Source organism: Plectropomus leopardus, chromosome 4 (genome assembly GCF_026936395.1).
Source record: "Plectropomus leopardus strain MGB_pleo_1.0 chromosome 4, ASM2693639v1, whole genome shotgun sequence".
NCBI lineage: Eukaryota > Metazoa > Chordata > Actinopteri > Perciformes > Serranidae > Plectropomus > Plectropomus leopardus.
In genome coordinates this window covers 23037399-23052934 of record NC_142179.1, presented here as the reverse complement: position 1 = coordinate 23052934, position 15536 = coordinate 23037399, and positions in this window count along the sequence as shown.

Here is a 15536-nt window from a genome sequence, read left to right as displayed (position 1 = left end):
GCCAGAGTGACATAACCTAGAGGAAAACTGAACACCTTGACCGACATTAGAGGACCCAAACTGAGTTGACCTTTTTCTGCTGCTGGTGTTGAGTTCATGATACAGTGATGAAAATCTGTCTCAAAAGCTTTTGAAACAACTGGGTTTTTGAATTTTATAACTGACCAGCTGACCAACAATCAATGCAAAATGGGATACTTTATTAACTTTGCAATGTACCAGTAGCCACTTGCCTACGAGTACTGACCACACAATCTTGGAGCCACTGGCTATCTTTGTGACGATCATTTAGCCTTTGGGGGCAAAGGTCAATATTTCCAAGGTTCTAGTGTATTGCCAGCAGACATCCAAACAATGGACATAAATAGACAGGTTATAGAGTTGGAGTTTAGAGATGACATGTATGTCTGGATTGTTTCAATAGTTGCTAGCAAATAAAGCCAATAAAAAGCCAAATCATTGTCGGACAGTCACTGATGAGTTCTGAGATTGCTTTTCGACAAATACATTCTGCCTCTTTTGCTCTCTGCATGGACTGTTTACCTGCATGCAACCAAAGTCCACTCAAACTTGATTAATCAACTCAAACTGCAGACTACAACAGGAGGTTTCCTACAGATTCTGTATTCATATACAGCTATCTGTTTACAGAGATTATAAACTACTAATTACCAAAATGATTTAGCACATCAAGGACAGTTTACTTCTAAAATGTAGCATAATGTCATGGGTCAAAGCATGGACAGATTGCTGAACAGGCCTACCAGGCACAGGGGCCCAGAGTGTGAGGAGCTCCCCTGGCCGTCACCTGTAAATTGTCACTCACATTAACATGCACTGACCAGGAGGAGACTCAAAATGACCACAAAGACATGCAGGGAAACTGCACAGAGACACAAATTTACTAGAAAAAGTGGCAAAACAAAAAAACACAACACGACCAAAAAAAACAAAATTATCCCAAAGAGACACAAAAATGACCACAAGTAGATGCAAAAGTACCGCAAACAAATTTACCATAGCCAAACAGCAAAAAAAAAAAGACAAAAAATAAAATCCACCACTGCGTTTTGTTTCTATGTCGGAAAGGTGGTGGGCCTTTTTCATGTGCACGGGGGCCCATTGTCTCATAATCCACTCATTGGTCTAAGAAAAAATTCCAGATTCCTTCTTGTTTTCAAGTTTACAGTCAAACGTGATGCCTTTAACTGCCAAAAACACACAAAATCTGGTTATTTGTCTTCCCTCATTGCTGTATGCATATTTTCCTTGCTACAGTAGCTTCGGATGAGTTCTGATGATGTAATTACACAAACTTATGCTGAATATAATAACGTAATCCCGTCCCATTGTTTGGTATAAAAATATATTATCCAACAAACCATTCTGATGTCAGGGCTGTAATGTTAGCTTACAATCTGTCCCCTTGTTGAAGGTGACTAATTGTGTACAGCTCTTGATTGTTCTCTGTGTGTGTGTGTGTATATATATTTCCGAGGTAACTGTAATTATTGGTTGTTAAGTAACTGTAATTGACAGACCATCTTTTTCCTCTGTTTATATAAGTTTTGAGACGGAGCTGTTTTGAACGTAAATGTGATTGCCATGCATTAACATGAGCGTAACAAATAAAAATGAAATGAAATAATATCACAATCAGTGAAGATCTTGGGTTGAGCACATAAAATATGTAATGTAAACTGTTACACGGGCTAGCATGCTATAATACAGTTAAAGCGACTACACAGTTCAACCATCAGTTTTGGGCCTTGTCTGTGTGTGTTTGTGTGCATGTTTAAGAGAAAGCATGCTCATGTGCTTCAATGCATCTTTGTGTTTGTGACTTTACAAAAGGGAAGTAAATTGGAGCAATCTAGATGCCGACATCGTTGCTTTAGGAGGCAAGGCACATCAAAAATATATATTTTGTCAGTAACATCCTTGCCTAAATCTCCTGGTGTTCCATTACCCAGTGATAGAAATCCTAGTGGGAAACTACAGCCAACTTGGATGCCCCCCTTCCCCTCTGTACAACAAAGCATCTTGGACTAGAGAAATACTGCTGGAAACCTTTGAGGTTGGATTGAATGAATGAAAAAAAGAGAAAATGTCACCAATTCCATCTTCGAAGATTTCAGATAGAGAGTCTGACAATGAAAGTACATCAAAGGGAAATGCAGACCCCACAGTCTTCAAAAGGCACCGTGAGCTGCACATTCAGGGTTATTAAATAGTTGAATATTGACAGGGTTTTTCCTATTTGAGGTGAACGACACCTCAGCTATCTCCACAGATCCAACAGGACCAGAGAGATGGCGAGCACCGCCGAGCGCTCTCCACCTCCCAGCCATTCACAGCAGCCATAATTGACAGGCGAAACCCTACAACGGCTTTTTTTTTCTCCACTCCTCTCACCTCCTCGCCGCTAACTTTGCCCACTGGACCGAGCTGTTGCTGAGCCAATCAGAGGAGGTTTTGTTTGCTGAACTCCCATACGTCCTTCAGCACTTTGGCCCCATTCATCTCACCAAACAATCCCCCTAAGAATTTAACTGGTGGGCAAACACACAGCACATGGGTAATGACGGGGGCACCTTGGCTGTCTGTGTGAATATTTACCCTGTCATCAAAGGAGGGGCATGCATATAAATCTACGCCTGCACTCCCAAGTTCAGGTTCAGGCTTCTGGAGTGCAGGAGGCGAGGAGAGAAAGACAGCAAGTGACTAGTCCTCAGATCTAACGGCCTATGGAATGTGATGGAGCCTTAAACCTATGGAATATGATAGAAAATTAGCTTGCTTTGTAACTCTGCAGGCACGCAGAGGTTGTTTAAAATGTCAGATCTATGAATAAATACATTTGAAAATAAAATGGCACCCTCCCACGCACCAGGACTACTCAACAAGAGATGTGTGGAAATGCTGTAGTGCATCCAAAGCACTTCTACTTTTTTTCCAGATCTAAAGGTTTTGTGCCCTCTCTCCCGCAATGAAATTGGAACAAAGTTTGGTTTGGAGTTTCGTAAAAAGTTGTGACCTTTTTTTTTACCACAGTATTCTATTCTGTTGTTTAACACCTGATAAACCGTCCCTATTCCATTGTTCAACACCTGATAAACTCGATCCGTAAGGGCCAGGAAACAATTCTGCTTAAGAGAGAAGCAAGAAAATAGCTGCAATCAGCCGCTAGATTGCAATGTTTTGTCTGCGATTTGGAAGAGTGGAGAGATTCTATCAGGCTAGTCCTTGTGGCTGATATGCTACTGGTAATACGTTCAGCCCAGGTAAACTTACAATGGGATGAATAGACATTTTATTTAAACTTTCATATATAGCACTCAACAGCTGGCATGGTCTATCGGAGACAAACAAACCGTGCTTTTGCATTTTTTTCCATGTGTAAAAATCACTGCCACAGTTTTCTTTTTTCCCCCCCTCAACCTTGGGCAGATTGTAGCTTTATGCCTACTTTGTGTTATTGAGAAAAACATGAAGTGAATGCAGCTAATTAATAAGGAAAGATGATTACCGGGGAAAAAATTAAATTATTTATTTCAGAAAAAAGCACAAATCAAAGTTCAGGTGTGTGGATTTTGTTTATATTCATCACACTCCCTCAGGATGACTTCAAAATATTTAACGATGTGAGGGGCACACAGTGAATCTTTAATGCATTAAACAAAATGGCTGCCATTCGTCACCACACATGCAGGCTGCACCAAGAGGAGAGGAACAGCACAGATCCTCTGTATGCACTGTACACCAGAGACCGTTTCTCCCTCAAGATCCTCCGCTGCTTCTATCTTTGCTCTCCACAGGAGCAGTGGTGCTGTGTGCGTGTGTGTGTGTGTGTGTGTGTGTGTGTGTGTGTGTGTGAGCTAGGGTGGATAGGGTCTTTTTCTACCATCATCTCTCAAAGCTAGCGAGCACGCACCTCTTCTCAGATCAACAAAGCCCTAGTCACACATTACTGTACACGTCGATTCCACAGCAAAAACTCCTGAAAACCTGTCAGAGACCCTGAAGATACGAGCAGGCTAACATTAAAAAAGGATGACCTTATTATAAGTAGGGAACGTCGGTTATATTTTTTCTGGCATGTAGACAGAGAAAAGGTGATAATGGCAGGATGATATGTTTTATTTATTCATTTTGCTGATGTCTATATATTATTCAATAGCTCAGTGTGTTAGCTTCAAATGACATCCTAGGACTACAAGAGGCAAAATGTAAATGCATATCTACTAAGTGGGGAAAGGTGTAAGGAGGAAAGAACTTGTGTGTTAATATTGCAAGATCATGCTATGGTATGAATAAACATATGGAGCATTTACTGAACTAAAACAAACAAAGCAGAATTTTAAACTGTAATCAAAATATTGTACAAAATTTTAAAAGTCTTTGATTTATATGGAATTTATGGCCATTTGTTCCCATTTTCTAATCTGAATGATAGAAACACCTGTGATCACTCCAACAGTCTGACTATAGTGATTAAATCAGTTAATAAAACATGTTTTATTAAAGAAATTACCATTTATAATACTGTCATTCCGTGTCACAATGCAAATATTTTATCCTGTGACCTCTTAAATTAGTTCTCAATTACAGAATGTTAATCCAATTTATTATTCAAGATATTTTACTTAAACCTTTTTGTGCTTTTTTTCAACATTACATTGTTATTCATTTAGAAATAATCAGCAATTACGTGACAATCCTGACTACCTGTCAGTGGCAGCTTTAATCATTATTGAAACATCATCCCATATTTTGTGATCACACACCTTGGTGATTTTTTTTACAACACTAGTTACTGCTGTTGCCCTAAAATCACCATGACATTATTTAACTTCCTTACCCATCATCACAATTAAAAAAAAACAGAGAACAGAATTTAGCTTACATGTAAAATAATAATTTGATCCTCACACACACCTGCTGAGTTGTGTAGTCTCTCTCTCTCTCTCTCACACACACACACACACAAACACACACACACACACACACACACACATGCACAGACAAAGCCCTTTGTGCTGTCTTCCACACCAGCACTCCTCCAGGGGCCAATACTGTGCTCCAAAGCCCTTTAGAGGGGCAGCAAGCCGGAAAATGACCCCATGCTGTCCCCGCTCGCCTCAGCCCCGCCTGGTTACGCCCGTTTCCCAGGGACCCGCTGAGGGTCCAATGCCCCTAGGCCTCCCTCTCACGCCACACTACCTCCCAGGGCCAAACGTTAACGGGGGCTCCTCACTGCGGACAATGGCAGCCGGGAAACGTGGGAAAGAAATGTCACAAGGCTCTCTGACAACCAAGGTTCGACCCCCTGACCTCCAGGGCTGGTCCCACTGGGCCTCTTTATGTAAACACAGGGTGTCCAAACAAATCAAACCCTGTGTTAATCAGATTCATAACCCATGTGAGAAGATGTAAAGAAGCTGAAGTGTGGAAGCTTAAGATTTGAACGGGTAGCTTCTCACTCATTAGAGTAAAGATATTTTCTTGCATGGTTCTATATTTCTAAAAATTGCTTTCATTTATTTATATGCTAAAAATGGCTTCTAATAAACTTTATTATTTGGATCAGTTATACAAGATTATTCTTTAAATAAACATTAATTCATACACTTGACCAGTAAAGGCTTAAATAGTCTGTCTCTCTACTCTGTCTGTCTTTAATGGAGTCATTAACAGGGTGAGGACAAAGACTGGCCAAGCGTCTTCTGTTTGAACTCCCCATCGCCTTGTAAACAGTCCTGGTCACTTAACCTCTGACCTTTTGGCAGTGTCTCCTCTCAATCCGTCCACTGCCTCTCTCCATATGGGAGATGTAGGTCAAATGAGGATATGGTCAGCCACGCCGCGCCCTCCAAGGGGTCAGGGGGGTTTGCAGAATGGAGTAGACACGGACAGGGTGGTTCCTGAGCAACGGCAGGGGGACAAGTTATTGTGGGGCAGGGGGTTAACGAGGGAATGATAGGCACTGAGCAATACTGGACTCAACCAATGACTCCTTGGCTATTTTTTAGGGATTAATGTAGGTGGCAGTCGTGTTTAGGTTCAAACTATTTTTTCAGCTTTTTTACTGGTTTGTGTGAAATATTAGATTGCTTAAATTGAAGGACACCAGCATTAAAATCTATTTATATTTTAATGGTCCAAAATTATTTGCATACTGTCCTACTTTTTCTGAACAATGGGGTGTTATGCTAATTAGTTAAGAAATTGTGGTATAGCAGACAAAATATTCATCTTGACAAGTGATGCCTTTAAATGACTTGGACAACGACCTGAGCTCCCAGTAAACTGGGCCTCGTATAAGTCGTCTTCTTCACGGGTCACATAATTATAGTGATGGGCAGCGAGGCAGCTGGTCATCCTATTTACAAACAATAGTGCCTAATCTGTTTGCTCAAGGCACTTGACAAGGTCCCACTGATGACCTCATTGGTACAAGAGCACATGTGTGGGTCAGACCACTGTGGTCACTCGAGGTCAGAGTTCGCAAAGCAAACACCACGGCCTCATTCCCAGGAGACTCTTGCTGAAGGATTCCTGCACTAGTTAGTAGACATCATTAGAGACTTAGGCCGGACAAGTGAAGGATTAATGACCCTTGACATGAGCCGCTACCTTGCGGTCAGACATATGAGTATAAAAAGCAAGGCAAATACACTGACTTTTGAAGCAAGGAAGAATAAGAACACATTGAATTCCCAATCCAACACCTGCCTAGATAAAGGTTCATGATAGTAAGCATTATAGTTTGAAAAGAGGAGGAAAAATATGCACGGGAAGTCATTAACAATGCAGAACTGTAAGTGGGAAACCATAATTAACTCTCTAGATGGGGTCTTTAGAGGGACAGTCTTTGAGGATTGCATTTTGCAGCGTTGAACTCAAGGTTAACTATTCAGCATGGAAATAGGGGGCCAGAGGTGCAGCATTTCCTGACCACGAGCTACATCCAGAATTAGCATGTTAATATGTGTTTTGTATCCATATGAGCATTTGCATGGCAGTTTTCATATGAATTAGCACAGACTCGATCGGACTACATTATCCATCCAAAAGCATCATAACCACAACTTCTTGCGCAACAGCTTCCCCACTGCCCTTCCCCCAGCTCTTTCCAGCTTCCATCTCCTCCTCCTCATCATCACCACCATCATCGCCATCATCACCACCACCATGACCGCATACAAACCCCACACTCACACAACTGTGCTATTTATATGAGTATAGATGAGATGCTGCATTGTCCCACGTCTCCTTGTAACCCCCATGATCATAAATCTGCTGCATGGCCTGTGATCGTTTATGAGCACTTTACATGAAGATCACTCTCACAAACAACGCCCTTCAGCCAGTAATGAAAGCCAAACGTCAAAGTTGAAGATCAATGTCAGGTTACGAGATCCGTGACAGGGACTGCTTATATGTATATAACACCATATGTAGAGGGGATCTCCAAACGGATGTGAATGACGAGCAATGTGAGATACAGAGGGATCCATCATGACCCGGGGCATTTTATTCTATATGACACTTAAATAGGGACATGTGAGCACCTTTTTTTTTAACTGAACTTTGTCCATCAAACTGCCATAAAAAACAGAGATTGTTGAGTGTGAAAGTTCATTCTTGACCTTGACAAGATGTTTTACAAAATTGCCTTAAGGTCTTCTTTGTACATTTTTTTTATCCAGATAATTTAACAATGTATAAAATGGCATTGCAAGTTTCAAAGAGCAAATGCATGTCCAGAACATGGTATTATTCTATATCTTTTTGAAGCCACAGGCCAACTGACAATGAACTGAATTACCAGATTGGGACTTGCTTTTAGCCAATAGCTGAGGTCAAGGGTTAACTGACTGAGGTCAAAGAGTCATGAACTTTTGTCTAGGGACTTCTCAAATCAATGAACGGGTGTTGAACATTTGTACTCATAATGGGGGAATGATTAGAGGAAGGACAAGTGTCAGAGGGGTTGATTGGTCTGTGGTCAACGCCGCTGAAAACGCAATCGTAAAAAAGACAACAAAAAATTTAAGTGTGTTTATAAAAGCAAACAAACTGGACATTTCTTTAACTCTACAAGATACATTCACCAAAAAAAGGTATTTTAACTGAGAAGTCAAAGTACACCACTGAAAACCCAACAACTTTAACATCAAAATACACTGTTTGTAACTGCCCTGCATCAAACTTACAAATGTTGTTGGATGTGATGATTCACAAAATAAAATAGAATTTTAAGCTTTGGTTTAGCCACAAAGTAACTTGGTTTGCGTTACAGAAAAATCATAGTTTGGGTTAAATAAGATTTAATGCTGCATTCAATTAAGATCATGTTCACAAGAAAAGACTAATGAACACCCCTCCTGTTGTGATATTCAAGATGTTGTAAGAAGAAATCTTCTGAGAGCTCCAGTTTCATGACTTTGTGTAAAAGACTTCCAATATGAGCTCATGATTTCCATTTGAACACATTATTCGTCAATGTTTGGGAAACATCGTGGTTTGAGTTCAAATTACTACTATGTATCAGGTAGGGGACCTCCCTTGTTATGGTTACAATAAGTACCACTTAGTTAAAGTTATAGGGAATGATCATGGTCATGGTTTAAAACAGAAAACATTGACTTGCAATTTGAAATGGGAAACAAATTATGGTCTCCCGTGTGAAAGTCTGTTTGGTTAACCGATCCATCGACCCTGATCACCTTCCTATGTTGACCTGTCTCTTTGATGACGATATCTGAAGGCAAACAAATCACCTCTTGCCTAAATGACTGATCTTGACATATTTCTTGGGCTAACAAACTTGAAAAAAAAAACACTGCAGAAAAAAACCTTCAACATTTATCAAAGCAATACCTGTTCCACTTTTTCTCCCTCCCTCCAACCTTGAATGCCTGGTGTTAACCTGATGCTGGGACCAGACTCCACCCTGGCTGTGCCCTGGCAGGTGCCAGCTCAGATAAGTACCCCACTTTCAGCCTGGGCCACAGATTAAAACACATCTCCCCTTTGCCCACTTTCATCTATGGCCAACTGTCCAGCCAAGCATACCCTATGCCTCCTCACCCCTGCCTCCTCTTATCCTCTTCCTCCTCCTGCCTCTGCTCTCTCTCTCATGCAGGGGACCGAGAGTGGCATGCAGGGACAAACCTGAGACTTAAAAAAAAAAATAGAGAGAAGAAAACAGGAGGGGAAGGACATTGAGGGGTGGGGATGGTGAGGAAGAAAGGAGGCGAGGAGAAAAAGAGAAACGCACATTGTACTTTTCAAATGGATGGGAAATGATTCGCTGGGATTTGCTGACAATTATACGGTGGGGTTTAATCAATTCGGACAATTCACAGCGTGGAGAGGGCTGATCCCCCAATACAAAGGAACAGACCGTGGGAGGGCGGTACCTGAGAAAGCGCCGGCCTGGTGTAAGTAACATGAGGCAACACTCCCCTCCCAACACATTGCACTGCAGCATATGGCCCCTCTCTGAACTTATTAGCTGGAGGATTAAGGCCAATCGCAGAGACCCAATGGCCTGTGGCTGCCTCTGTTGCACCCTCCCTCACCCCTCTTCACCCCCAGGAATGAGGCTGACTGACAAGGGGCATTGTGTTGGGCACCTAGATTGCCACACCCCTCACTTACTCTGTCATGCGGTGCTGTTTGATGAGGTTATTTGGTAGAGAGAACAGGATCTGACCATTAACCTTACAGCCACAGAACGCAGTGTACATACGCGTAGATAATTACTGCCTCATGTTATATCAGAACAGCTCCCTTCAAATATGTCTACATCAAAATTTTTCATAAGATAATTTTAGCCTTTTCCCTTGACCACCTTCAAATTAGCAAACTGCCCAACTATGGAGTGGATTAAAAGCACCTGAATGTGAACACACAGATTAGCCCTGTAGATATGAAGTCTAATTAGCATCTCATTGCAACTCGACATGCGAGCTCAACATGAGTGCAGACACGCTGAGAGAAAAGGCTCCATTGGCCAGGGGTTGATTATAGGTCCATTATGCACACAGTACTTAGTGATGGGCTGAGAGCAGGAATTAAGAGCTTGATGGCTACTGCGAGGGGACCTGGGCTGAAGTACAGGGGTGTTAGTAGTCAACAGGGTCTCTGGTCTACAGGAGGCCAAGACTGGGGGGAGGCTATACAGTAGTCTCTGGCCTTCCTGAGTATTCATGAAGAGAGATTTGACAAGAGAGGAGCCCCCTATTTAAGCCCTCATTTGATCCGGCAAGCGGCAGGTGATCCTCTACCTCTTTTTGTGTCAAACCACGGGGGTTTGTCGACCCCTCGTGACCTGTCTTACCTGGCGCCCTTCAGGACACCTCATTTAGAGAAGAAGAGAGAGGCTAATTCAGTCCTGGGTATCCACCCATCGCGGAGCTCCACCTGGCCACTGGGTTGCAGGGTCAGCTCCACACTGAGACAGCGGGGGTGCTTCAGGCCTGCTCTGCTAATCCGCTCATATACTGGTAGCTGCTGGAGAACCTAAAGGCTAGAGAAGAAACGGAGAAGCCATCTTCCTGGTTCTTTTAGACAGGATTATATGCCCAGCAGGTGTTGGTCTTCAGGGGCGAGGACTCACGCTTGGAGATCATGAAGGCATTTCTGAGATGAAGGCCCGCTTCCCTCCTGAGACCACCTGTGACCCATGACCTCGCATCGGTAGCGCACATCAACAACTTATGCTGACAAGCGCGATGTGTTTACTGGAGGTACAGAGTTGACAATATGCAATTGTGCTATTGTGGAAAGCCTCTTCTTCGGTTTATGGTTCCCTCCAAGTGAGTGCTTGTTTGTTTGTTTGCTTTCAAGAAGGAGTTCTCGTTAGGCGAGAGCCGAGCAGTTGATCTTTAATGAGAGGGGAAATCCTCTCCCCCTTCTCCCTGCAAGATGGTTTGCTATACCTTATCTTGAACCCCCCCATCCCCACCCCCTTGTTAGCTTTCATGTGTGTCTCGTCATTCTGGGGTGAGTGACTGCTCCTCAGAGAGACTGTGGCTTTCAGAACCAATGATTAATGCTCTTTGAGGATGGGGGGGGGGCACTTCTGCACCTCACCTTCTTTACATACAAAGCAAAAGACCCCGCTTTTCCCTACACAAACAGTGATGCCACAGAGAAAGAGTTGGTTAGAGAAACACACACAGGATGCCTGTGCTTCATAGACACACATATAAGTGGGCGTCCTAATAGTCAAATCTTTTTCTCCACCCACCTCTCCCCAATCAACATTTCTGCACTTTGTATCTCACCTTTTCTGACACTCTCTCACCTCTGAGAAACACCCCGCAAGCCTGGCCTCTCTCATCAAAAGTTTTGCTCACAACAAAATTAGCCATGGTATGGGCTAAAGTGCCTATTTTTAAAGAGTGTATATATCCAGCGCTTAACAGACATAAGATAAAGATGTAAGGTGGGATCAAACCATTAAACAAAAAACACACGATTGCATCTGGATTTCTCGTGATTTCTTTCATTTACTGAATGCCAATAAAATAATCCAAAAGCTTATCAGTGATCACCACTAAATGCTTCTAATGCTCCAGGGCATTTAGCAGAGGCTATTAGATAAAACCTAGAGTAGCATCAATGCAAGGGCAACTGTTAACATTTCAGATTAGCTCCGTGCTGAACCTCGGGGTTCATTTGGCTGCATTTGCTTCCATTATCGACTGAATAAGCAGATCCGGCTGGCGGAGATCCATTTCTCTCCACACACCGTAGCACTCTATCTCCGTCTGAGCCCACTCAAATCACGTTAGCCAGTCAAATCAGGTTAGCTGCTCTTAAGCGTCAAACGTACTTTTAATTCAAAGCATCACTTCATCGACACCAGACTTGTTGGCATGCCAGAGCCTGAGTTGTCAGTGCCTCTGCACTGATCCACATCCACCGGGGTCAGACGGATCAGGATACTGAGCCAGTCTTTGCAAGTGTGTGTGTGTGTGTGTGTTTGTGTGCGGGTGGGGGAGCAGGGGGAAGTGAGGTATTTTAGGGTTGGATGAGAAGAGTTACTGACAATCTAGCAGTCCCTCACACTGACATGTGTGTTTGATGGTACACACAGCCCGTCGTCAGCCTCCCTGACCCAGTGCTGACACCGAGGGTCGAGTGTGTGACAACGTGCTGCTGTTTGTGCTGCTGAGGACCACAGTTTGTTGAGGGTGGGTTGGCGGGGGCAAGGCTGAGGCTGGGGGTCGGAGCTGAGGACAAGGGTTGTGTCAAGACTGCCAGTCTTTGTGGTTATTGTAGAGCATGGAAATACACCCACTAAAGTTTGTTTGATTTTTTTCTCCAGCATCTTGATTTAACATTGATTTTCAGGTTTATCCCAGAAAACACATAAATCCAAACAGTGTATAAAAATCTTGACATTTTTAAGTAAATATGCACATTTTGTTTTTGTACAAAAAAAGGGAAAAAGAATGCCATATTTGGAATTAGAGAGTGTCTTTTTAGGACTATACAGATTCGTTTTATCCATACGTCACTCATCATGTGCACTTTGTGACTCTTGTGGTCATTTATTTCTGACCTACTACAAATCCACATGAAAAGCGGAGTTGTTGGCAGCGGTAACACTGTGTCATATCTATAATAAATCAGCAGGGTGAATGCAGAACAGCAGTGCTACAGAAACAGTATTTCACAGCTTTTCACTCCGAGGGCTTGGTGTAGACATTGTTAAGAGTCCGACTACGAACCAAGCCGGATTTATCAACAGACCCCTGCTCTTATCCCACAAGCTGCCTGCCAGGTATGGTTAATGTCCATTTCTATAAGCAAAAAGGGTTCCACGGAGCAAAGAGATGTACAAGGTGCAAATGAAAGAGAGATAGACTCTGTGTCAAAAGTTGAATTTTCTCTTTTCATGTGCCTGAGGCCACACTTGCATCATGTAAGACTAAATAAGACTCCCTGACCATAGAGGAAATAGAAAATCACAGTGAATAGGCTGAGCTGCAAAGGCTTTAAGTGGTAAGAATAAAAGAAAAACTCCTATAACTGTATTTACAAACATATTGCGCTGTGTGCTTTCTCACCATATTAAAGATATTTATGATTCCTGAAGAATCTCTGATGATTTCACTGTCTTAGACATTTCACTAATATCTTGCTAATGTCTTTTCATCATTTCTTTGATTCAGCAGAGGCCATTACACACCATACACATGGAACAATTATGCTCTTGAAAATAAGTGAGACTGCAGGTCGTTCTGACTCATGTATATGCTGCCGCGAGGTGGAGTCAGGTAGTCTGATTGTCTGAGGCTAATAACAGTAGAGTGGGAGGAAGAGGTGCACAGAGGAGAAGTTAAAAAGGCTATAAGGCTTACAGTGGGTGTAGGCGGACGTCTGGGGCTAAACGTGTGTGTGTGTGTTTGCGTGAGAGCACAGTGTAAGTGTAGGCACAGTGTGATACGCTAACCCTATTCTGATAAATGTGTGGGATGTGAGGATCGTTGTGGAGCCCCAGAGCCAATCTGCCCAAGACCCTCACTGTAGCCTGAGGGCCTCCTCAGTGCCTTCCTCTACCTGCCTGTCTCTATTTTCCACTCTGCTGTTATTCAAACACTCCAGCATTGACTGAATAAAAATGTTTTACTTGTACTTTCAAGTGTGTAAATTTGTAATTTTCTTGTAGGAAATTCCACAGCTTAAACTGTGCAATTTTTCACCCAAATTACTCTGAAAATTGGCCTGAAATATTAAACAATAAATACATAATTTGCTCCTTTTTGACTCAGTTAACTACAGCCAAGGATCAAATTCACACCATACTGACTATTCTTGAAAAGGTAAACCCAGTCAACATTTTTTAAACAAGACTTTTCCAACCCATTATTACCATTATCCTGATGGAGTCCATCATTAAGAGCGGCCCACATTAAGGCAAACGCACAATGCCCTCCTCTGTTGAAGCTGTGAATTAGCTGCTTCGTTACAGCATGCGCACGCACACACACACACACACACACACACACACACACACACACACACACACACACACACACACACACACACACACACACAAGCCTCATGACAATCACTCTGCAGCAACACTGTATTAACTGCGCTGAGCATCAGCAAATAGACATTACAAACTGTGTGAAATATAGATGACACAAACACTTTGTAAATGTAATTTTTTTGCATTTGAACTGATGAGTGGTGCAATATACAGAGCCGGAATCAAATAAAGATTGCACGAGTGGAAGACGGGAGTGATGCAGAATCAGTGCGTGTGATGGAGCTGAGCAGCAGACAGAATAAGGTGGTTTTGATCAGGAATTTCTCTGGGATAATTGTCAGGATCTGCTGTTTGGAAGATGACTGACAAAAGGGAAAATATGACAGTGGAATTTGTTGAGGAAACATGAAAATGTGTCACACATCCGTCAAACAAAGAAATGCAATATTTATGTATTCTTGAAGAATCTCTCTCTCTCTCTCTCTCTCTCTCTAGACACACACACACACAGACACACACATGCATATTGTTAAAGTCTTCCCAGCGACTTCGCTACAAATCATTTCCCATGTCGTCATGCGTCTCCATAAAAGGATTAACATGCAAAAAAGGCTGTTTACATAACAATGACAAGAGTGTTTAAAAATACACACTTCAAAACATGATTATGATAAGCATGTGAAAGTTTTAAGAGACCCTCAAGCATATGTGGAAAACCACTTTTATCTTTTACTACCTGTAATGCTACTGATGATTAAAGGACTACGAAAACATACCAACCACTTGAAATAATGATGGTTATTTAATTTTAACATTTGCATGTCAATATGTCCTTGATTCATTTTTGTCTCCTCTTTCATCTATTTTTTCTTTATTATTATTATTATTATTAGAGTATAGAGTGTGCATATATGAAGCAAAACTAAAAGAAATAATGTATATAGAAAAAACAAACAAAAAAATTAAAATAGAGAGACCAGCCAAATCCTAAGAGTTAGTTGGCAGGACAACACCACAAAATAAATAATAGGATATGAGATAGGGTAGTAAGTTTTTAATATTATCCAATGTGTGTATTTATTCAATTTTATGCCAAGGCTTTTGTCACATAACACACAAACACGCACTTGCACATATAAACTAACAAACATATTACAAGCCATTGCAACTGAAATTAACAAGAAAGAAAAGAAAAGAAAAGAAAAGAAAAGAAAAGAAAAGAAAAGAAAAGAAAAGAAAAGAAAAGAAAAGAAAAGAAAAGAAAAGAAAAGAAAAGAAAAGAAAAGAAAAGAAAAGAAAAGAAAAGAAAAGAAAAGAAAAGAAAAGAAAAGAAAAGAAAAGAAAGTTGCTGTTTCTTTGTTTGTTTGTTTGTTTGATTTTTTCAAGTAAGCCCGTTGATTAATTAGAGCTATCTGCCCGTGGACCTCCTGGTATAGTTAGACAACCTCTCCTCCCTCACTGCTCCCTCTTTCTCCAACACACTCACTCACAAACACACACCGACTAACACACCTAC